This window comes from Balaenoptera acutorostrata, chromosome 19 (assembly GCF_949987535.1).
Source record: "Balaenoptera acutorostrata chromosome 19, mBalAcu1.1, whole genome shotgun sequence".
Classification (NCBI taxonomy): Eukaryota; Metazoa; Chordata; class Mammalia; order Artiodactyla; family Balaenopteridae; genus Balaenoptera; species Balaenoptera acutorostrata.
Genome location: NC_080082.1, coordinates 66,354,731 through 66,378,225, shown reverse-complemented (window position 1 = coordinate 66,378,225; position 23,495 = coordinate 66,354,731). Strand labels below are relative to the sequence as shown.

At 41.2% G+C, this 23,495-nt stretch overlaps 1 long non-coding RNA gene across 1 annotated transcript; it reads right to left on the bottom strand.

Moving 5' to 3' along the window:
- Positions 1 to 206: 206 nt before the first annotated feature.
- LOC103004300 (uncharacterized) lies at positions 207 to 23,292 on the bottom strand. Its single transcript, XR_003622728.2, has 4 exons — positions 23,054 to 23,292; positions 3,850 to 3,967; positions 1,162 to 1,238; positions 207 to 718 (listed from the first exon to the last, which is right to left on the bottom strand). It is a non-coding gene; the product is annotated as an uncharacterized LOC103004300 (long non-coding RNA).
- Between the last annotated feature and the right edge of the window lie 203 nt (positions 23,293 to 23,495).

The following is a 23,495-nucleotide window of genomic DNA, read 5'->3' as shown; positions in this document are numbered from 1 at the left end:
AATAAATAAATAAATAAAAGAACGCGAATTTCTTTAAAAAAAAAAAAATCTGGATTTGATGACCTGCTTAACAGAGTGAAAAATTAATCAGAGGTGCGAAACAACAGTACACTTAGTTGTATCTTGTCTTCTCCAGTTTGCAACTCTACCCCCGTGGTTAACAGTACTCCTTTGACTTACATCTCTTGAAGTTGTTGACCATGGTTTGGGTAAAATGATGAGAAACAGAGTCAAAGAGACTTCAATGTAATACTCTCTGAAATTTGAAGGCTAAGCAGTGCAATATAAGGAAGAGTGGTGCCCTAAAAACTAAAAGGATAAAGTTTTAGCAAATAGAGGGAAAATATTTGTTTTCCAATATTTGTTCATTATGGAAATAATGACATTTTAAATATTAACTTTAAATTTCAGACATCTATGAAAGAGAAAGGGTTAATATTGATAAAATAAACCAAGTGAACCCATCACAGTTTCACAGGACCCACCCATAGCCAAATTTACTTCATGTATAAACCCACCCAATTTCCCTCCAAATCATGTTAAAGAAAATTCAAGAAGCTATATGATTGTGCCTCTAAACACTTCAATGAATATTCATAAAAGAGAAGGATGGGAGTTGCCTGGCAGTCCAGGGGTTAGGACTCTACGTTGCCACTGCAGGGGGCACAGGTACGATCCCGGGTCAAGGAATTAAGATCCTGCAAGTCACATGGTGCGGCTAAAAAAAAAGAGAGAAGGATATTTTACTTAACATATAGTACCTTAATCACACGTAAGTTAAATAGTAATTGCTTAAAATTATCAAATACCAAGTCAGTATTCAAATTCTGATGTGCTGATTAAATATTCAGAGTAGTTTGTTGGAATCAGCATTGATTTTTCTGACCATTGTTTCACACTTATATATTGTCTAGGTTTTATTATATTCCATAGATATCCTGCCTCTTTTATCTTAACATACTTTATTTTATGAAAGTGTTCATTATATCTTACAGAATTTAACATGGACTAATTACGCTTACTGCCTCATGATGTATTGTAATAAACAGGTACTTAATGGGTGGGTTAGAATTAGATTTGCTACTTGGGTAGAATTATTAATATGGGGTCATTGCTACTTTTTTCTAAATATGGTATTCCAAAAACAAGATATCTCCTTACCTCTATTTTTGTCGTTAATATCAATATATTCAGCAGGTCCTTGTACTATCAGCCAATCCACCCATAATGACACTCAACTGAAACATAAAAATAAATTAATTTTCCTTCCATTCTTAGAAAAATAAAGCTATCTGCCCAAAATATTGTAACACTTTCTTCTTCCCCTTCTTCCTGTTCTCCATCTTCTTCTTTTTCACCTAACAGTATTTCCTGGAGCTGCAGCAGTCAAGAGAACTTCCTCTTCACCTCCACAGCAGACTAATGCTCCATCTTGGGATGCGCTATGACTTATTCAATCTTCCATGGACAGACATCAGATTAGTTCCAATCTTTGTTATTATAAAAACACTTCACAAAAAACAAATTCATATGTATGAAGGTCCTGATGTTGGAAAAGCAGGTTATGTGAAAAATCACTTATGAGTGTAATGATAATCAGCCAATTTTATTTTAAAGTTTCCTTATTTATGTGATTCAAGAAAAATCAAGCCCCCCAAATCCTCTAAAAGGATAAAAATGGATCTGGGAGTTTTAATACTATGCTGAATAGGAGTGACAAGGGTGGACAACCTTGTCTTGGTCCTGTCTTAATTAAAGGGGTAGTTTTCAGTGTTTCACCACTGAATATGATGTTAACTGCAAGCTTGTCATGTATGACCTTTAATATGTTGAGGTATGTTCCCTGTAACCCACTTTGTTGTATGTTTTTACCATGAATGGGCGTCGAATAGTGTTGAATGCTTTTTCTGCATCTATTGAGATGATCAGATGATTATACTTCATTTTGTTGATGTTGAACCATTCTTCTGTCCCTGGAATAAAACCCACTTAATCATGGTGTATGATCTTTTCGATGAACTGTTGAATTGAGTTTGCTAAAATTTTGTTCAGTATTTTCCCATGTATGTTCATCACAGATATTGGCCTGTAATTTTCTTTTTCGGTGTGTTGTCTTTGGTTTTGGTATCAGGGTGATGTTGGCTTCATAAAATTAGTTCAGAGGTATTTCCTGGAATTCCCTGGCAATCCAGTGGTTAGGACTCCTCACTTTCACTGCCGAGGACCTGGGTTCAATCCCCGGTTAGGGCACTGGGATCCTGCAAGCCACGTGGAGTGGCCAAAAAAAAAAAAAAAGTTTATCCTTCTCAATTTTTTGTAGTAGTTTGGGAAGGATAAGTATTAAATCTTCTTTGAACATTTGGTAGAATTCACCTGTGAAGCTGTCTGGTCCTGGATTGGCTTTGGGAGCTTTTTGATTACTGTTTCATTTTCTGTACTAATGACTGCTTTATTTAGATTTTGTTTCCTACTGATTCAGTCTTGGAAGATTGTATGATTTCAAGAATTTGTCCATTTCTTCTAGGTTGTCCAATTTGTTGGTGTATAGATATTCATATTAGTCTCTAATAATCCTTTGTATTTCTGTGGTATCTGTTATTTTCCCTCTTTTGTTTCTGGTTTTATCAGGGCCTTCCCTTTTTTTTTTTTTTTTGTGAGTCTAGCTAACAGTTTGTCAATTTTGTTTATCTTTTCAAAGAACCAGCTCTTAGTTTCTTTGATTTTTTTCTATTGTCTTTACAGTGTCTATTTTATCTATTTCTGCTATGATCTTTATAATTTCTTCCTTCTACTAACTTCGGGTTTCATTTATTTTTTTATTGTCCCTTTAGGTGTAAGGTTAGATTGTTTATTTGGGATTTTTCTTGTTTCTTGAGGTAGGCTGTACCGCCTCACTAGTTGAGGTCAGGTTTGGCTGTCGTGCCCAGTACAGGGTTGGGGGGGGGGGGTGCGGGTGGGAGGGGGCACTTCCTGCTGGTTGCATCCTGCCCTGCAGATCTGTTCCTGAAAACGTCCTTACATGCTTGGGAGCTAACATGTGGGCATCAGCCTCTGGAGGGAGAAGTAGGGGCTCAGTCTATGAAGCACCTATGTGCACCTGACCACTGATGTGAGATGGAGGGTCTCCATCTCTGTGGGGAGTGGGACTGACAAAGCCTGGCCTAAAGCTTCAGATTCCCTCCCACCCACCATTGCCCATCCAAGGAGGGATCTCCCTGAGAGGACTCCACCACAGGATTTCCTGCTGACTGCCTAGCCCTGAGCTCTGTTGTCTCCACCTTCTGCTCTCTGGGCTCTGCTTCCCTGTGCAGGTCTGGAAAATGTCCTGGCAGGAGGATAGGAGGATGTGATCTGACCTGGAGTGCTATCCTGTTCCTTCAGGGTTACAGCCCCGCACTGTTTCTCCAATGCCTGCAGGGAGCCACTCCTCTTATTTTGTAGTTTTACAGTTGATGACAAGAGGAGGGTAAGTCAGACCCTGTTACTCCATGACAGCTGTAACCCACAACACACTGTAGGAAATAAGAATGATTCTGAGTTTAAAAGCCTGACTTTCTCTACTGGTCTTCTTTTCGGACTTTGCAAATTGGAGCTAAGTTCTGGTTTCCAACAGTAGTGGAAACAAACTAGGAAACTCCACATTAAATTCCCTTCCCCTCAAAGCTAATTTATAGTTTTCCACCATTTTTCAAATTGTACCAATTTTCTCTCCTGTCTCTTTGAATGTTGAGCCTCATTATTTATTTGGTAAAGAGAACACATTAATGATGTTTGTGTTAATCTGCTAGAACTGCCATAACAAAGTACCATAGATGGGCTGGCTTAAACCATAGAAACTTATTTTCTCACCCTTCTGGAGGCTGGAAGTCTGAGAGGAAGGTGTCAACAGGTTTGGTATCTCCTGTGGCCTCTCTCCTTGGCTTGGGATGGCCATCTTCTCGCCGTGTCTTCAAATGGCCTTTTGTCCCTGTGGACATACACCTAGTGTCTACTTCTCCTCCTATGAGGAAACCAGTCCTAATGAATTAGGGCCCCACCCTTATGACCTCATTTAACCTTAATTACCTCTCTAAAGGCCCTGTCTCCAAATACAGTCACTAAGGCGTTAGGACTTCAACATATGAAAATCATTATCTTAATAAATGTTAGTGGTAATAAAATGCAATGAAGTTATGAAAAGCTGTGGGATAAACAGGCAAAGAGAATTCAACTATTTGAAAGTATCCTGCAAGTGCAAATGGCTCACAATAATTTCTAAAAGTGACATTTGTAAAAACATAACTTCCAAAAGCTGCCCACTGAATACTCTAAATTCTGTAAATACGTTACTACTAAGAACTTTTAAAAAAAACAGAAAGCTTCCAATTGAAATAAACATTAAAAGGTGTTAAAGTATAGTTTAATAAATGTATTTCAATTCAATACTTAGTACTTTTTACCATAAGCAAGTATAATTATTTGATCTACCTGATTAATCCCTCACAGAGTCATCGTCTCCCTGACAAACTGGGATCATTTTGATCCTCGAGATAACCTCAGATACCTACTTTCTCTGCTTCTTTGCTACCTGCTGTCCCCATCACACAATATCCTCAAAAGACAGTGATCTTCCTTCAGTTCTTTGAATTCCACATGTACCTTTCCAACTCAAGAGTATTCCCAAGACTTTTTCTCTCCAATGAAACATATTTTTTCGCAGATATGGAACTGTATCTATATATCCTACTGCTTCTGTTTTTACAGAGAACGCTAACACAGATAATACAAATTCCCAACTATGTAAGTCCCTGCAATCACAAAATAATCACTTCCCAACATTTGAAAGTGGTTCTTTTGCCCCTTTCCTATTTGCCCATTTCTGTCCCCCCTCACCTTGAAAGAACCTAATTATAGGAATGAGATCACTAAACAATTTAAACTAACTCCTGACTTATACTCTCCTGAATGCACACCACACCTTGTCTAACCTGTTCATTCTTTTCCTAGATTAAAAAAAGAATTGAGACTTCCCTTGCCGTCCAGTGGATAAGACTTCGCCTTCCAATGCCGGGGGTGTGGGTTCAATCCCTGGTCAGGTAGGTAATATCCCACATGCCTTGCGGCCAAGAAACCAAAACATAAAACAGAAGCAATACTGTAACAAATTCAATAAGGACTTTCAAAAATGGTCAACATCAAAAAATCTTTTAAAAAACACAAAGAAGAATGAAGAATAACCCCAACAGCTCCCTATGCAATCCTGCAGGCAGACCCCACAGGCAACACTTCCGAAGAGTCAGCCAGTCTGAATGCAATGGAGAATGATGCAGAAACCAACTTCCTGCCTTTACGATTCACTGAGATTCTTCCCCACTTTTTCCCTTTAAAAACTGTCATGGCTGGGAATTCCCTGGTGGTCCCGTGATCGAGACTCCACACTTCCACTGCAGGGGGCACGGGTTCGATCCCTGGTTAGGGAACTAAAATCCCACATGCCGTGTGGCCAAAAAAAAAAAAACCGTCATGGCTGAATGGCTGACCAGAATTTTCAGAGTTGGTCTCGGGACATGAGTCCACCTTCTCTCCAGATTGCCGGCTTTTCTGATTACAACATCTTTCGTTTCTACTGACACTTCCTTCTCCAGTATTGGTTTTCAGCTGTGAGCAGCCAAACCTGATTTTGGTAACCCAATGAGATAGTTCAAGACTCAGAAGACCATTCTCATACATGCTCCATCTTTAAACAATGCAGTCTTTGTACTATACCAAATTAGCATGTTTTCTTGTTCCCTTTTGAGACTGATGGTGTCAAAGATAAACACAGCCAGACGTTAGTTGAAACAATAAAAACAAAAAGGGAAAAAAACATATTTTATTCAATAAATATTGACAGCAGGAAAAAGAGTTGAACTCAATCGTAATTTCTGCAGAGGTGATCAGGTGTTTTAAAGGGAGAATGAGGGGAATTCCCTGGCGGCCCAGTGGTTAGTACTCCACACTTCCACTGCAGGGGGCACAGGTTCAGTCGCTGATCGGGGAACTAAGATCCCACAAGCCACGTGGCGCAGCCAAAAAAAAAACCACCTTCAAGATTAAAAAAAATATGTTAAGATAGTTTTTTTAAAATAAAGGGAGAATAAGGAAACAGGGAGGATGGGAACTCAGTATTCATAGAACTGAAACACTACAAAGGATTGGGAAATATAAATGAGATTAGTGCAGCTGTGTTTGACAGCTGGTAATTATGAAAACTAGGATTCTATCTTTCCAAAGAGACTGAGAGACAGAGGCCTAATTGATCCTGATGCTTACATTTCAAAGGATTAGCTCTCAGGTCTTTGAGAAACATATATACAATTATAAGCTCTTCTTAGTAAATGCTCAAAAAAAGAGGCTGGGGGCGGGGTGTCATTCATCAAGTTTACTTAGAAGTAATAGTAAATTCTCCTGGCAGATTAATCTTAGAGTGTATGGTACATGTGTGCCTTACATTGTATGTAACAAAAACACTGAAAAAACTCAAGACATGTTCTTCAAGTACTGAAACCAATTATTCCATAAAGCAGTCACTCAAATGGGTATCTGTTGTTTCACTGTCCTAGTCGTTAAAGAAAAGGAAAATAGCCAAAACTAATCAAAGTATAGGCTTAAGAGGGAATTCCCCGGCAGTCCAGTGGTTAGGACTCGGAGCTTTCACCTCAAGGGCCCAGGTTCAATCCTTGCTTGATGAACTAAGATCTTGCAAGCTGTGCAGCGCAGCCAAAGGAAAAAAAAAAAAAGAATAGGCAGAAGATAAAAGGAGACATTTTACCAAAGATAGCAAATATAAATCTGTAAGGACGCTAATCATGAATTCTGCGGAAAATTCAATTCAAACTGTGAGAGAGCACGGCAACCTCATTAAGAGTTAAAATAAAAAACCACTGACCAACTAAGTATTCACTAGGATGTAGAAGAAATGGAACCTTCATACAAGTACTGTTACAAATACAAAAAAAAAACAAAAAACCCAACATGGTAAATCACCTATACTCCAATAAAAATCAAAAAAAAAAAAAGGAAAAAGTACAATGTTTAGATAGCAATTTGTTAGTTTGTTCAAAAGCTAAACGTTCACCTACTTTGTGACTCAAACACTGCAATCTAATTTTTGGACCAAAAGATAAAGGAAACAAATATCCATATTAAGAACTGTACATGGGGTCATGAGGATTAAATGAATCCTCCCCATAAAAAAAAAAAAACTGTACACAAACGCTTGTAGTAGTTTATTTGCAACAGTCAAAACTTGGAATTACCCAAATAGCTATAAACAGGTGAATGGATAAATACTGTTATATCTAATGGTAAGAATATTACTCAAAAAAACAGAAAAAAAAAAGAGCTCCTCATTTAACATCATTGATGAATCTCAAAATAATTACAAAACACAAAACCAGGAGAAAACAAAGGTAAATATTTTAGGATTCCATCATGTAAATTATAGAAATCGTAAAGATATCTATTACAAGGGAAAATAAATCAATGGTTGCTTGGAGGGCTGTGAAGGGCAGGGACAGACAGATTATAAAAGGAAATCAGGCAAATACATGGTGACACATATGGTCATTACCATGACTGTGATGATGTTTTCACAGGTATCATGTGTATGTCAAAACTTATCAAATACTTCACTTTAAAAATGTACAGTTCTCTACACGTATATTACACCTAAATAAAGCTTTAAAAAACACTTCAAGCTAAGAAAATCTGTACGTCCCACTTTTTTGGAAAACAGTTTTGGCAACCCTATACTTGCTCCACCACCTTTCTAGTCATGCCCTCTGGGGGTCAGTCTTGCCTCAGTGGCAGCAAATACTGACGAGTAATAAAGGACATTTCCACTTCAGTCAACAGGAATGCTGGCTGGCTCACAAGAGCCACATCCCTGGACTACTTTTCTCTACCTTTTCCTGCCTGTGCAACAATGGCCTTAAGGCAAACACTTCAGGTCAGCTACAAAATTCCACAGAACGTTCCAATTATCTCTTCTGACAATGACCTCAGCTACACAACATAAACCTGCCTGGAGGTCCTGAGATTTGTGTACACGCTGATCCTGCACATCGGTCATTATCACAAAGACATCTGTGGATGCACTTTTAGAAGAGGCACATTCCAATGAGCTGGCTGCTGTCTCCTCTGCTCCCTACTAACCCAGTTTCTGTAGCAGTTTCAGTTTCCCCTGGCCCCTATAGTCTTACAACCAGTGACTGTCACCCATGGAACTGTGGATATCAGGGCACATGCTATTTGCAAGACCACGGGAGGAGATGCCTCTCAACAGTGCTGACACCTCCTGTGATACCCCCTATGAACAGGGGAAAAAATTCATGCTGCTCCAAGAACTTGAGGTTGTCACATCTTACTCCTCTTCAGGATGATGTATGAGTCTCCTAAAACTCATAGCATCCAGGCTTCAAATGAGGACCAAAAAGCCCTGCCCTCTCTCCTACGACTTCACTGGCACCAATGCAAATTTGGCCAAAAACGGCAAGCCACTTTTTGCCATCGTACTATCCTCCCTGAGGCCCATGCCTGTGGAGCCCAAATCTCCTTATAAAAAACCTCCTGCAGTACAAAGAACTCCCAAAACAAAACAGGCCTTAAACATTAAGGCACCCGTATTATACAAACCAAAACAATGTGTGGCACACAGTTTGGGTTGGTGACTTGCTAGCTGGAAAAACTGATCATGTGAGAACACGTCCCCGAAAAGGGTTGTCCTTCTCTGCACATGGTCAGCTGACTTCTTATGATATTCTCTGGGCCAACATTCCTTCAGGCTTTTGTACACGTAGTCAGAGAGAGGGGAACACCAACCCCGAAGGGACTGACCTACTCCTAGTTTGCTCCAACACTTGGAAGAACAGAGGTCAGTTTTCCTGAGCACACTGGGCTGGTGACTGATGCACACCATGTGGACCTGCCAGGCGATACAGGTAAAATAGCCACAGAAACGGACAGTGACATAAATCTGGGGAAAGCCCTGGACAGATTACAAGGTGCAATATAGCCACAAATGCTTCCCACATAACTGAAACTTAAGGGGTATCTCCCCCTGTGGACAACTGGATGTATGAGATTGAATTCAGATGGGTGGCTCCTCAGTTTCTTCCAGGGCCGTTACCCTGAACAAGAAAATTACACATTTCCTTGCACATTCAAGGCCTTTCTCCAGTGCAAATTCTACCATGTATAATAAGGTGAATTATTTAGGAAAGAGTTTCTCAAATTCCCTGCACGAATAAGGCTTTGCTTGTGAACTCTTTGAAGATAACAAAGGGTGGAACTAGTGGTAAAGGATTTCCCACATTCACCACACATTTAAGGCCTTTCACCTCTGTGAACATGGATGTTGAAGGAGTGCAGAGCTCTGGGGAAAAGATTTCCCACATTCACTACCCTCATATGGCCCCGATCCTGTGTGAACTCTCTGACGATAACGGAAACCAGACCTAGATGAAAAAGATTTTCCACATTCACTGCATTTATAAGGCTTCTCTCCAGTGTGACCTCTACAGTATTCAAGGAGAGAAGAATTTGCTCTAAAGGACTGCCCACATTCTGTGCGCTCATAAGGCCTTTTGCTTGTGTGAATTCTCTGATGTTCATGAAGGACGGAATTACAGGGAAAACATTTCCCACATTCACTGCACTCATAAGGCCTTTCTGCTGTGTGAACTCTCTGATGATTATTGATGTTGGAACCAGAGAAAAAAGACTTCCCACATTCACGGCGCTGATAAGGCCTATCTCCAGTGTGAACTCTCTGATGTTCAGTAATCACAGAGCTCTTGGAAAAAGACTTCCCACACACACTACACTCATATGGCCTCGATCCTGTGTGAACTCTCTGATAATAACAGAGGCCGGACCTAGATGGAAAAGATTTCCCACATTCACTGCACTCAGTATGAACTCCCTGATGATAACGAAGGTTCCTCCTACTGGTAAAAGATTTCCCACACTCCCTACACTTATAAGGCCTTTCTCCTGTGTGATCTAATGATAATAGAAGCCAGGGTGAGAAGTATAAGATTTTCCACATTCACTGCATTCATAAGGCCTTTTTCCACTATGAACCTTCCAGTGCTGAGTGAGGTAAGATTGATGACTAAAGGATTTCCAACACTCACTGCACTCAAAAGGCCTTCCTCCTGTGTGAACTCTCCAGTGTACAATGAGGTAAAATTTTCGTCTAAAAGATATCCCACATTGAGTACACTCATAACGCCTTTCTCCAGTCTGAACTGTCCGTTCTCGAACTATGATGGATCTACAGCTAGGAAACTGCACACACTCACTGCACAAGTAACAATTTTCTCCAATGTGTCTTCTCCAGGGATAAATAAGGACAAAGTTTTAGTTAAAGGATTTTCCACATTTGCTGCACTTGTACTTCCTTGATCCAGTATGAATTCTTCGATGCAGATTGAGGGTTGAGGTTCGCCTAAAAGATTTGCCAGACTCACCACACACATGAAGCCTTTCTCCAGTATGCACTCTCTGGTGCACAACAAATGAGGATTTGTACCTGAATGTCTTCCCACATTCACTGCACACAAAACAATGTCTTCCAGGGTGGACACCCTGGTCCTGAACAATTGCATGTTTCGCGCTGAAGGCTTTCTTGCATTCTCTCGGGCTGTAATGACTTTCTCTGCTTTGTAAAGTTGCCTCACGCTGGGCAATCTCATTTGGCTTCTCCCTGGTGTGAGTGGTCTGTGGCTGGAGATGTCCCAAGGTGGCCAGAAAGTCTTTCCCAACTTCCTCACAGGTAAAGGGCTGCCTTGACACATGGCATTTGAAGCTCTTCACAAACAAGGCCCTGACTGCAGCGTTACTGAAGGATTTCTCTTCCATGTGCTGCTTCTGGTGTTTTTGGAGGTTTGCACTAAAATGAAATCGTTTCAAACATATTCTACACCCGAACACTTTCTGGCTGTGTTGTGTTTCTTCACGCTCAGCCAAGTGAAAAATACTTCTCAAGACTAGACTACACGTCTCACTGGAGTGGTTCTTCTGGGAAAACGAAGGTGCCTTAGGAGTCCTGGCCTGTGACATGCTTATAGAAACGCTTCGTTGAAAGGGTGCCTCTGCTCCACATTAGCAACCTGAATGCAAATAAATGGTGGTGAAATACATGCAAATAAACATGTTGACTTTATAAAGAGGGAGCAACATCATCATAAAGGTAATGTGTCATATCTAGGAATGAGTCTACAGGATGCTTTTCCAGAAAGGAGATTTGTAATTCCACTGGGGAAGCAGCTACTGGGCATGACCGTGCCTCTAAGGCAAAAGAATGGTACACTTCATTAGGGGAAGGACATTAGGATAGGGTACAGCACCAAGTAGAGAGGCATATTCTAGAACTTGTTCATATGCCAGAGGATTCCTGCAGGACCTATTCTGCTGGTGAGGTGACACTGTGTAGAAGCATATGTCCAAACCCAGGAGAAAGCAACTGCAGTAGAATAGCTGCTGTTCAAGGCCAATTTAAGGATGTATGGACACCTCATAGCACATGCGGACCAAAGTTGCAGAGCAAGAGAAGAGGAGGTATGAGAGAAATGGCTGAGATTTGAAGTCCAGAGACATGGTGCTTATCCCTGGGCTGGAAGTCAGAGTAGATATCACAGTGGAGTAAAACTGACTAGTCAGCACAGCATTAACAGTAGGGAAGGGAAAGTAGACATGGGCTGTGTCGCAGGCTACAACCAAAAAAATACTGGGTAAATGAGAAACATTCCTGGTATGATCTGAACACAGTACTGATGTCACACCCTCCAGGTTCACCAGGGCAAGGTACCTGTGAGTTCACCTTGCAGCCTTGGCTACTGAGAATCCCTACAATCTTTGGTGCCCCTGACCTCAGCTGACAGAGCTGCAGAGCCATTACATGGTTGGTCCCTTCTGACAGCCCAAACTGCCACACCCCACCTAGCCAGTGACCTTGTATCCAACCCAAGTTAAGGTCTTTCCCTACCAAAACCAGTCTGAAAATCCGGATGATGTGACTGATCCATCAAATGCAGAAACATGAACAAAAGGCTCTAAGAAACATGGAATTTGAAGGAAACAAGACATCACCAAAGGAGCGTAAGTTTCCAGCAAGTGAACCCAAAGAAATGCATATCTATAAACAATTGGACAAAGATTTCAAAACAAATGTTTTAAGGAAGCTCAGCCAGCTCCAGGAGAACACAAACAGAAACTCAATCAAAGTAGGAAAAAAATACACAAACAAATCAACAGGTTCCAAGAATGGGAGTTCCCTGGCCATCCAGTGGTTAGGGCTTCACACTCCCACTGCAGGGGGCACGGGTTCCATCCCCAGTCAAGGAACTAAGATGCTGCATGCCACATGGTGTGGCCAAAAAACAAAAAACAAGAAGTTCCAAGATACAAAAAAAAAAAAAAAGGAATTAAATTTTGGAGCTGAAGAACACAATGAATGAAATGAAAAATAAAACAGAGACCAGCCAACTTGATCAAGCAGGAGAAAAATCTGTGACCTTGAATCAGGTGATTTCAAATCATCCAGCTAGAGGGATAAAAGACTGAAGAAAGCCTATATAAATTATGGGATGCCATCAATGGAAATAATATTCACATTGTAGAAGTGCCACAAGGAGAAGTAATGGAGAAAGGAGCAAAAAGCTTATTTAAATAAAAAATGGTGGAAACAATCAACGAAATCAAGAGAGAGAGGTGAGGATATGCAGGTACATGATGCGCATAGGTCTCCATTCAGATTCAATCCAACAAGATCTTCACTGAGACAGTGAAATGAAAGTCTGAAAAGTCAAAGACAAAGAATTTTGAAAGCAGCAAAAGAAAAGAAATTCATCACATACAAGAGAACCCCTGTAAGGCTATAAGCACATTTCTTAGCAGAACCCATGCAGACCAGGAGAGAGTGGGACATTAAATTCAAAATGCAGAAGGAAAAAAAAACTACCAACTAAGGAATACTTTATCTGGCAAAGCTGTCCTTCAGAAATGAAGGAGTGATAAAAACTCTCCTACATAAACAAAAGCTGAGAGAGTTCATCACCATTCAAACTGCCTTACCAGAAATGCTAAATGGAGCTTTTCAACCTGAAAGGAAAAGACACTAATTAGCAACAGGAAAATATATGAAAATACGAAGCACAGTGGTAAAGGTAAGTATATACTCAAATTCAGAATATGCTAACACTGTAATATGGTGGTGTGGTAATCATTTAATTCTAGTATAAGGGATAAAAGACAAAAGTATTAAAAATTACTACACCAACAATTACTTCTTATGACTACAAGTATAAAAACATATAAACTGTCACATCAAAAATATAAATGGGGCTTCCCTGGTGGCGCAGTGGTTGAGAATCTGCCTGCTAATGCAGGAAACACGGGTTCGAGCCCTGGTCTGGGAAGATCCCACATGCCGCGGAGCAACTAGGCCCGTGAGCCACAACTACTGAGCCTGCGCATCTGGAGCCTGTGCTCCGCAACAAGAGAGGCCACAATAGTGAGAGGCCCGCGCACCGCGATGAAGAGTGGCCCCCACTTGCCACAACTGGAGAAAGCCATAGCACAAAAACGAAGACCCAACATAGCAATCAATCAGTCAATAAAGAAATCTTAAAAAAAAAAAAAAAAAGTTGCTTATATTTAAAAAAATATATATATAAATGCAACAGGGGTGAGATACTAAAATGGGACTTTTTTCCCTTTTTTTAAAATCTTTATTAAAGTATAGTTGATTTACAATGTTGTGTTAATTATTGTTGTACAGCAAAGTGATTCAGTTATACATATATATATACATTCTTTTTTTAAAATATTCTTTACCATTCTGGTTTATCATAGGATACTGAATATAATTCTCTGTGCTATACAGTAAGACCTTGTTTATCCATCCTATATATAAAAGCTTATACCCACTAACCTCCCACTCAATTCCTTCCCCAAACCATCCCTCTTAGCAACCACTAGTCTGTTCTCTATGTCTGTAATTCTGTTGCTGTTTAATAGATAGGCTCATTTGTGTCATATTCTAGATTCCACATATAAGTGATATCATATGGTATTTGTCTTTCTCTTTCTGATGTATTTCACTTAGTATGATAATTTCTAGATGCATCCATGTTGCTGCAAATGGTATTATTTCATTCTTTTTTATGGGTGAATAGTATTCCATTGTATATATGGACCACACATCTTCTGTATCCATTCATCTGTCGATGGACATTTTGGTTGTTCCCATGTCTTGGCTATTGTGAGTAGTGCTGCTATGAAGATTTGGGTGCGTATATCTTTTTGAATTATAGTTTTGTCTGGACATATGCCCAGGAGTGGGATTGCTTGATCAAATGGTAATTCTAGTTTTAGTTTTCTGAGGAACCTCCATACTATTTTCCAGAATGGCTATACCAACTTACATTCCCACCAACACTGTAGGAAGATTCTAAAAGGGGACTTTTTGTATAGAACTGACATTGTTATCAGCTTAAAATACTGTTATGTTTTACACAAACCAGACAGTAAACACAAAGCAATAACCTACAGTAGATACACAAAGATGAAAAGAAAGGAATCAAAGCATACCACTACCGAAAACCATCAAATCACAAAGGAAGAAAGTGAGAAAGAAAAAAAGGAACAAAGGAACTACAAATCAACCATACAAAAATTAACAAGATTGCAATTATGAAGTCCTTACAAAATTCTCTCCATTCAAAAGACACACAGTGGCTGAGGATAAAGCCTTCAAGAGACTTACTTCAGCTTTAAGGACACAAATAGGCTGAAAGAGAAGGAACTGAAAAAAACTCAATACAAATGGAAACGAAAAAACAGTAGCTTATACTTATAAATAGCCTACATTTAGGCCAGAAAAATAAACTAACTCAAAACCTATCACAAGAGACAAAGAAAGTCATTAAATAATGATAAAGGTGTTGACTCATCAAGAGGACAGAACATAAACAATATGAATCTAACATCAGAGCACTTAAATCTGTTAAGGCAAATATTAAGAAACTGGAAGGTGGACTTCCCTGGTGGTCCACTGGGTAAGACTCTACACTCCCAATGCAGGAGGCCTTGGTTCCACCCCTGGTTGGGTACCTAGATCCTGCATGCACGCCGCAACTAAGAGCCCGCATGCTGCAACTAGGAAGTCCGCATGCAGCAACTAAAAGATCCCATGTGCCACAACGAAGGTCCTGTGTGCTGCAACAAAGACCCGGCACAGCCAAAAGTAAATAAATAAATAAATATAAAGGAAAAAACAAAAGAAACTGGTAGGTAGAAAAGACAACAATGAAATAATGTTAGCAGACTCCAATACCCATCTTTTGAGAATGGGTAGATTAACCAAATAGAAAATCAATAAGGAAATATTTAATGACACTTTAGCTCAAACATTGACCAAATATTGAATGGAACTTTAGACCACCTCAATCTAACAAACATACACAGAACATTCCATTCAACTACAGCACAATACATTCTTCTCAAGTGGACACAGAACACTCTCTAAGAGAGATCACATGTTAGGTCACAACAAGTCTTCACACCTTCAGGAAGACTGAAATCATATCAAGACTCTTATTCAGCCATAAGAGTTGGAAACTAAAAATCAACAACATAATAATATATTTGTGAACGCTGGAAAGTTCAAAAATATATGGACATTAAGTAACACATTCCTGAACAACAAATGTGTTCAAGAAAAAAAATCAGAAGGAAAAATAAAATTATCTTGAGATGAAGTCAAATGGAATCAAAACATGCCATGAGATGTAGCAAAAGAATTTCTAAAAGTAAAGCTGATAGCAATAAATGCCTACTTTAAGGAAAAAGACTCAAATAAACAACGTAACTTTACACCACAAGGAACTAGGAAAAAAACAACTAAGCTCAAATCTAGAAGGAAGGAAATAACAAAGATCAGACCAGAAATAAATAAAATACAGACTAAAAACAACAATAGGAACATCAACAAACCTAAGAGCTGGTTTTTGAAAAGAACCAAAATTGACAAAACTTTAGCTACACTAAATTAGAAAAGAGAAGATTCAAATAAATGAAATCAAAAATGAAGGAGTTAGTACAACTGATACTACAGATATACAAATATCATAAACAATGAACAATGAAATGCCAACAAACTGGATAAACAAGAAGAAATGGATAAATTCTTTGAAACAGACAAATTACCAACGTTAAATCATGAAGAAAAAAAATATGAGTAGGTCAGTAACAATTAAGGAAACTGAATCATTAATTAAAAATCTCCCAAAAAGCTAAGCAACAAGAATATATTTTACAGCACAGGGAAATACAGCCACTGTTTTATAATAACTTAAAATTGAGTATAAAAAAAATTTTTTTTTGGTTGTGCTGCACAGCACATGTGATCTTGGTTTGCAGACCAGGGATCGAACCTATCTCCCTGCAGTGGAAGCACAGAGTTCTAACCACTGGACCATCAGGGAATTCCCCAATTTATAAAAATACTGAATCACTATGTCTTACCATGACATAAATATAATACTGTAAATCAACTATACTTCAATTTTTAAAAATTAATTAGTTAATAATAATAATAAACTGTCCCAACAAAGAAAAGAGCAGGACCAGACAGATTCACTGGTGATTTCTTCCAGTGATTTTAAGAATTAATGTCAATCCTTCCTCAACTCTTCCAAAACGCTGAAAGAACATTTCCAAACTCATTTTCTCAGGCTAAGGCTAGAAATATACCTTGATACCAAACCATGTTATGGAAACTATAAGAAAAAAAAAATTACAGGCCAACATCCTTGATGAACATAGAAGGAAAAAATTCCCAACAGAAAACTAGCAAACTAAACTCAACATCATATTCAAGAATCTTACATTATCATCAAGTGTGGCTTATCCACAGGAAACAAGGATAGTTCCTTATATGCAAATCAATAAACATGATACACCATATTAAGAGAATGAAGGATAAAAATCATACGATCATCTCAATAAATGAAGAAAAACCACTTAACAAAATTGAGCATACTTTCCTATTAAAAATTCTGAACAAATTAAGTGTACAAGGAATATAACTCAATATGATAAACCCATAAACAATAAGACCATGCTAACATCATACTCAGAATTTAAAACCTAAAAGCTTTTCCTCTAAAACCAGGAACAAGACAAAGATGCCCACTGTCCTCATTTCTATTCAATATTGTTCTGGAAGGCCTACCCAGAACACTTGGTCAAGAGAAAAAAGTATTAATAATAAAATCATAAAAGAAGTAAAACTGCTGCAGAAGGCATGATCTTATATATAGAGGACCCTAAAGATTCCCCCCGAAAACTGTTACAACTATTAAACAAATTCAGTAAAGTTGCAGGATACAAAATCAATATGCAAAAATCAGTTGCATTTCTGTAAACAATGAAATATCAGAATAAGAAATTAGGAAAGCAATCATATTTACAAAATCAAAAACAATAAAATACATATGAATAAATTTAACCAAGGAAGTAAAAGCTCTGGACTCTGAAAACTATAAGACACTGATAAAACAAACTGACACAAATAAATGAAAAGATATCCCATATCCTTGTATTGGAAGAATTAATAATGTTACAATGTCCACACCACCAAATGCAATATACAGATTCAATGCAATTCCTATCAAAATTACAATGAGATTTTTCACAGAAATAGAAAATGAATCCTAAAGTTCATATGGAGCCACAAATGACCTCAAAGAGCCAAAGCAATCTTTTTTTTTTTTAATGTATTTATTTTATTTATTTTTTGGACTGTGTTGGGTCTTTGTTGCTGCGTGCGGGCTTTCTCTAGTTGCAGTGCACGGGGCTTCTCATTGTCATGGCTTCTCTTATTGCGAAGCACGGGCTCTAGGCGCATGGGATTCAGAGTTGTGGCACGTGGGCTCAGTAGTTGTGTCTTGTGGCCTCTAGAGTGCAGGCTCAGTAGTTGTGGGGCACGGGCTTAGTTGCTTCGCGGCATGTGGGATCTTCCCGGACCAGGGATCGAACCCGTGTCCCTTGCATTGGCAGGCAGATTCTTAACCACTGCACCACCAGGGAAGACCCCAGGGATGATATTTTAAACACATAACATACTCATAGAAATCAGCAGAAACAGAATAATCTGATTAAAATATGGGCAGAGGATCTGATTAGACATTATTCCAAAGATGATATACAAATGGCTAACAAGTATATGAAAAATTGTTCTTCCTCACTAATCATCACGGAAATGTAAATCCAAACCACAATGAGATATTACTACATAACTGTTAGGATGGCTATCATCAAGAAGACAAGTGTTGGAAAAGGTACAGAAATAAGGGAACCCTTGTACACTTGTTGGCAAGATAATCTGGTACAGGTGTTATGAATAAATAGTATGGAAGTTCCTCAAAAATTCAAAACAGAACTATCATACAATCCAGCAATCTCACTGCTTGGAATATAGCCAAGAAATGAAATCCAATGGGGAAAAAATAACCTGCACTCTCATGTTCACAGCAGCATTATGAATAATACACAAGACGTGGAAACAACCTAAGTGTCCATCCACGTAGGGATGGATAAACAAGGTGTGATATACTCACACATACACATGCACACCTTGAATGTTATTTAGCCTTAAAAGCAAAGGAAGTCCTGTCATATGGGACAACATGGATGAACCAGACGGACATTACGCCAAATAATGTATGATATCACTTATATGTAGAGTTTAAAACAAACAAAAAACGTTGAATTCATAGAAACAGAGAGTAGAAGGCCAGGGGCTGTGGGATGGGAGAAATGGGAAGTTGTTGCTCGAAATGCACAAACCTTCAGTTACAAGATGGTACAGATCATTAAACGCACTGCAGGACTACAGACCTCAAATTCTTCCCAGTGAGGATCCGGTATAGCAAATATTGGGGTTGCAGGGGAGAGAAGAATGGAGTGCGAACAACCCAGGCATACCTACCACAGCAACTACCCAGAAAGCTGGGGAAACAAGCAGTGCCTGAGGTCCACATGTCACAAGGACAGAGCACCCCCGCAGAAAAGGGGTTGAGCCAGAATACAGAGCTCACTCCAGGTCACTGGGAAGGCTGTGAGAGTCTTACCCAGTGGGGATATGAGTGCAAAGTTTTCCAGCATCACATCGTGGTACAAGTGCCCTGAACCTCATCAAGGAGCCTCCATTCCTCCCACGAGAGGTACAGGGCAATGTCCTCAAAGGTCATACTGTCCTGTCAACATGGGGACAGATGAAAAAATGAACACTCTGAGAACCCACAGTCCATCACCACACAATCTACCCCACTATCATCCTCTTCCCAAGCTCCCCACCACAGAGGAGATACCAGAACCTGGTGCCACTCTGCTCACTCTCTCCTCAGGTCCCATTAATCACTGTGTTCAGCCCTCAGCAATAACAGACAGGGGGACATACAGATGCCACGTAAGCTCTGGGCCTGGCGAGCAGAGCCCCATCTCTCCTGCCAATCAATTCCCCTGAGGTCTCCCAGACTGTACGTACAAGACACAGTCAAACCTGGGCTCATGCTTCATTCACCATTAAGTCCCCAATACCAGGGCTGTGGGGCCATAAACTCAAATTACCTATGTATGTGCACATTATTCTGTAGACTCTCACTCTCTAACATTATCATTCTCCAGGTTGACACTCCCACAGTTCTGCCTACCTTCCTGCTCTACAATACAGGTATCTCCCTGGACTTAACCATATACCTGGCCCATAGTTTCCTTCCAGAGACTGCTTGACACTCAAAAACTATTCAGTACAATCCCAGACCTCTGATGAATCCCAATACCAGGGAAAGCCCCTCATGGTGCTTTGAAGGGCTCTCCACCTGCTTCTGATCCTTGCTTCAATATTAGCCACTCAGAACCACATGTGAATTACAGACACCCATGACATTCTTCTACTTCTGTGATGCACTGTCTGATTGCCTGTCCCCTCAACAGTCACAACCCTCCTCTCTCTACTCAAACTTCCTCACAACCCCAGCCCTTACAATCTCCCTGCCAGGCATAACGACTTTCACAAATGACACCATTTACTCTGGATCTTATCCACCAGCAAGACTAAAACACTCTAGACCCCAAAAAGGCTTACTACACAATTCTGGAGAATCTGGACAGTAGTGAATTAGCAGGAGCCCTGGCCTCAGTGTCAAATTGTCTCAATTATTTCTCTGCCTCCCAAACCACGTATTTTGCACCCATTCATCCCATGGAAGCCTTGACCACCTGCCAGATCAAATTCTCTCCCAGACCATCCAGAGCCATTCTCTCTCTCACCTGTGTTTGTTATAATCAGGAACCTCAACCAGGTGCTAAGCAAGAGAACCACTCCTCGGCATGCACCCTAGTCCTTCTGACCCGCTGATAGCATTACCACTCTAACCTGCATTCCACTTTCGAAATGTCATCCACACCTTCACTCTGGTCCTTACAATAGCCACCACTTTTGAAAGTCTCCATCCTGATCCCCTCTCCAAATTTCAGAAATGTGCGTCCAGCTGCTCATTTGATGCCTCCACTCACTGTTCTCTGAAACATCTCAGACCCTTATCTGGACCAAAACAAAACTTCTGATATTCCCAAGAAAAATAAACCTACTGACAACTGCCACATCCGATTTGATGAAGGATCCATCCCTTCAGCTGCTAGGACTAAAACTCTTGGAGTCATCTCTAACCACTACCTTACCTAACAACATCTAAAAATCTACTTGGCTCTTCTTTAAAAATGTACCTAGAGGGGCTTCCCTGGTGGCGCAGTGGTTAAGAATCTGCCTGCCAATGCAGGGGACATGGATTTGATCCCAGGTCCGGGAAGAGCAACTAAGCCCATGTGCCACAAATACTGAATCTGCGCTCTAAAGCCCGCGAGCCACGTCTATTGACCCCATGCACCAAAACTACTGAGCCCGCGCTCTGCAACTACTGAAGCCTGAGCGCCTAGAGCCCGTTCTCCACAACAAGAGAAGCCACTGCAATGAGAAGCCCATGCACCTCAAAGAAGAGTAGCCCCCGCTTGCCACAACTAGAGAAAGCCCGCGTGCAACAATGAAGACCCAAAACAGCCAAAAATAAATAAATAAATAAATAAATGTACCTAGAATCCAAACTTGTCTCCCACCTTCATGGCCAAAACTCTGGAGCTTCACCACTGGTCTGGATTACAGCAGTAACCTCTTCCTGGGCTCCCTGCCGCCCTCCTTAACTCCAGTCTTTTCTCTCCAGCCAGATGGAGCCTATTAAAACCTGGTTAATACCACTTACTTCCTCTTATCCAAACCTCTCAGTACCTCCATAAATGATGTCGAAGTTCTTAGCCAGATTACAGGCCTGATTACTGATCCCCTGCTCTTTGTTCTTTTTTTTAAAATTAAATTTATTTATTTATTTATTTTTGGCTGCGTTGAGTCTTTGTTGCTGGGCTTGGGCTTTCTCTCGTTGCAGCGAGTGGAGGCTACTCTCCGTTGTGGTGCCTGGGCTTCTCATTGCAGTGGCTTCCCTTGTTGCAGAGCACGGGCTCTAGGCGCGCAGGCTTCAGTAGTTGTGGCACGCAGGCTGTAGAGTGCAGGCTCAGTAGTTTTGTCACATGGGCTTAGTTGGGCATGCGGGATCTTCCCGGACCAGGGCTCGAACCCACGTCCCCTGCACTGGCAGGCGGATCCTTAACCACTGCGCCACCAGGGAAGCCCTTGCTCTCTGTTCTTAACTAAAAGAATGAAGACCTGCTGTACCCTGTTTCCAGCTCAGTCACACCTCCAAGTACTTGCACATGCTGGTATCTGTTCCTGGGATAACCTTCCATACCATTTTATACTGGTTGTCAGGAATGGGAACTCCTGTATGTTACCCTTGTCCTGCACTCAGGACCCAGGGCTTGGGGATATCCTCTGGGTCCCCATATCCAAGAGCTGAGACTGTATCTAGGGAAGAGTCTCAAGACACAATACCCAGATAACCTACGGGTGGTGTCAATACCAGTGAGGGACTGGGACACCCTCTCCTGCCTTGTGTAGGATCCTTAAGTGCTTTTTTAAAAAAACATCTTTATTGGAGTATAACTGCTTTACAATGGTGTTAGTTTCTGCTTTATAACAAAGTGAATCACCTATACATATACATATATCCCCATATCTCCTCCCTCTTGTGTCTCCCTCCCACCGTCCCCCTAAGTGCTTTTTTAACCTTCGGAACCTGTGGGAAGAGGAAAGCAACCATGGCTGGGCTCCATGTGAGCAGGACTCCCCTGTATCCACACCTGGCCCTGGAACCTGGACCTGGGGTTAACTTACTAACGCCTGTGTTTCAATCTTAGAGCTGACTCTTACCAGATCTCTGACCTTGGACAAAGGCTCTACTTCTCTTTGCCTCAGTGTCTTCATCAACCACATTCCAGTCTGTTCCCCCTCTGGGCAGCCTCTTGACAACATTTTTTTTCATTTTATTTATTTATTTTTCCTTTTTTTTTGGCCTTGCCCCACAGCATGTGGGATCTTCGTGCCCCGACCAGGAATCAAACCAACGCCCCTGCATTGGAAGCGCACAGTCTTAACCACTGGACCACCAGGTAAGTCCGTGATAACTTTTAAAACCCTAACACATAATATGTCCCTCTTCTATCCACTACCCTCCGTGGCCTCCAGGTCCCTCAGAAAAAGGAACAACCTCTCTGCCGAACCAGGCGTCACTCTACCACACGCTCTGTTCCCTGCAAGCGGAAGGCTCATCCTAGGTTTCCCGAATCCTCCCGCCTCAGTCCGACCTCCAAGCCTTTGCACCTGCCGGTCCCTCCACCTGGCACCCTCTCCCACGCGCCATCACCCTGTCTGTCGGAAACAGAGCCCCACCCACGACCGCCTCACCGTCCTGGACACCGCGGCCTGGCCTGCAGGCACGTGAGCAAGGCGCCCCGCACTCGGGGCTTTAGTGTCTGATGGGCTGAGGGCGGTGAGGCCCGGAGGACGAGCGTTTACCTGAGGCGGGTCCCTCAGCGCCGGCGCCGCCATCGGACTCTGTGGACGGAGATGGGCGGGGACAGACGGGAGGCGGGCACGTCGGACCCTCTCCCGGGCCTGCGCGGGGCACCCCGGGCGGCGTCCCCGAACTTCAGACCCGCCTCTGTGCCGCGGGGACAGCGCCTCCTGTCGCGTTTTCTCACCCCGTCACCCTGGTCCCGACCCAGCGCCCCAGAGCCAAAACAGACCCAGACGATTAAAATGGTTATCACTAGGAAGAGGCCGGAAGTCCCACCCCGAGCCGAGGAATTTTCCCGGAAACGCTATTATCCTGAACTATCACTGGCTCAACCTGCCGCAATTTCTTCTGGGTAATATAGTTACTAGAGCCCTAGAGGCCGCAGCGAAGGGTATTCTCATTCTTGACCAACTAGAACCTGTCCCACGCGGATCCAGGAAG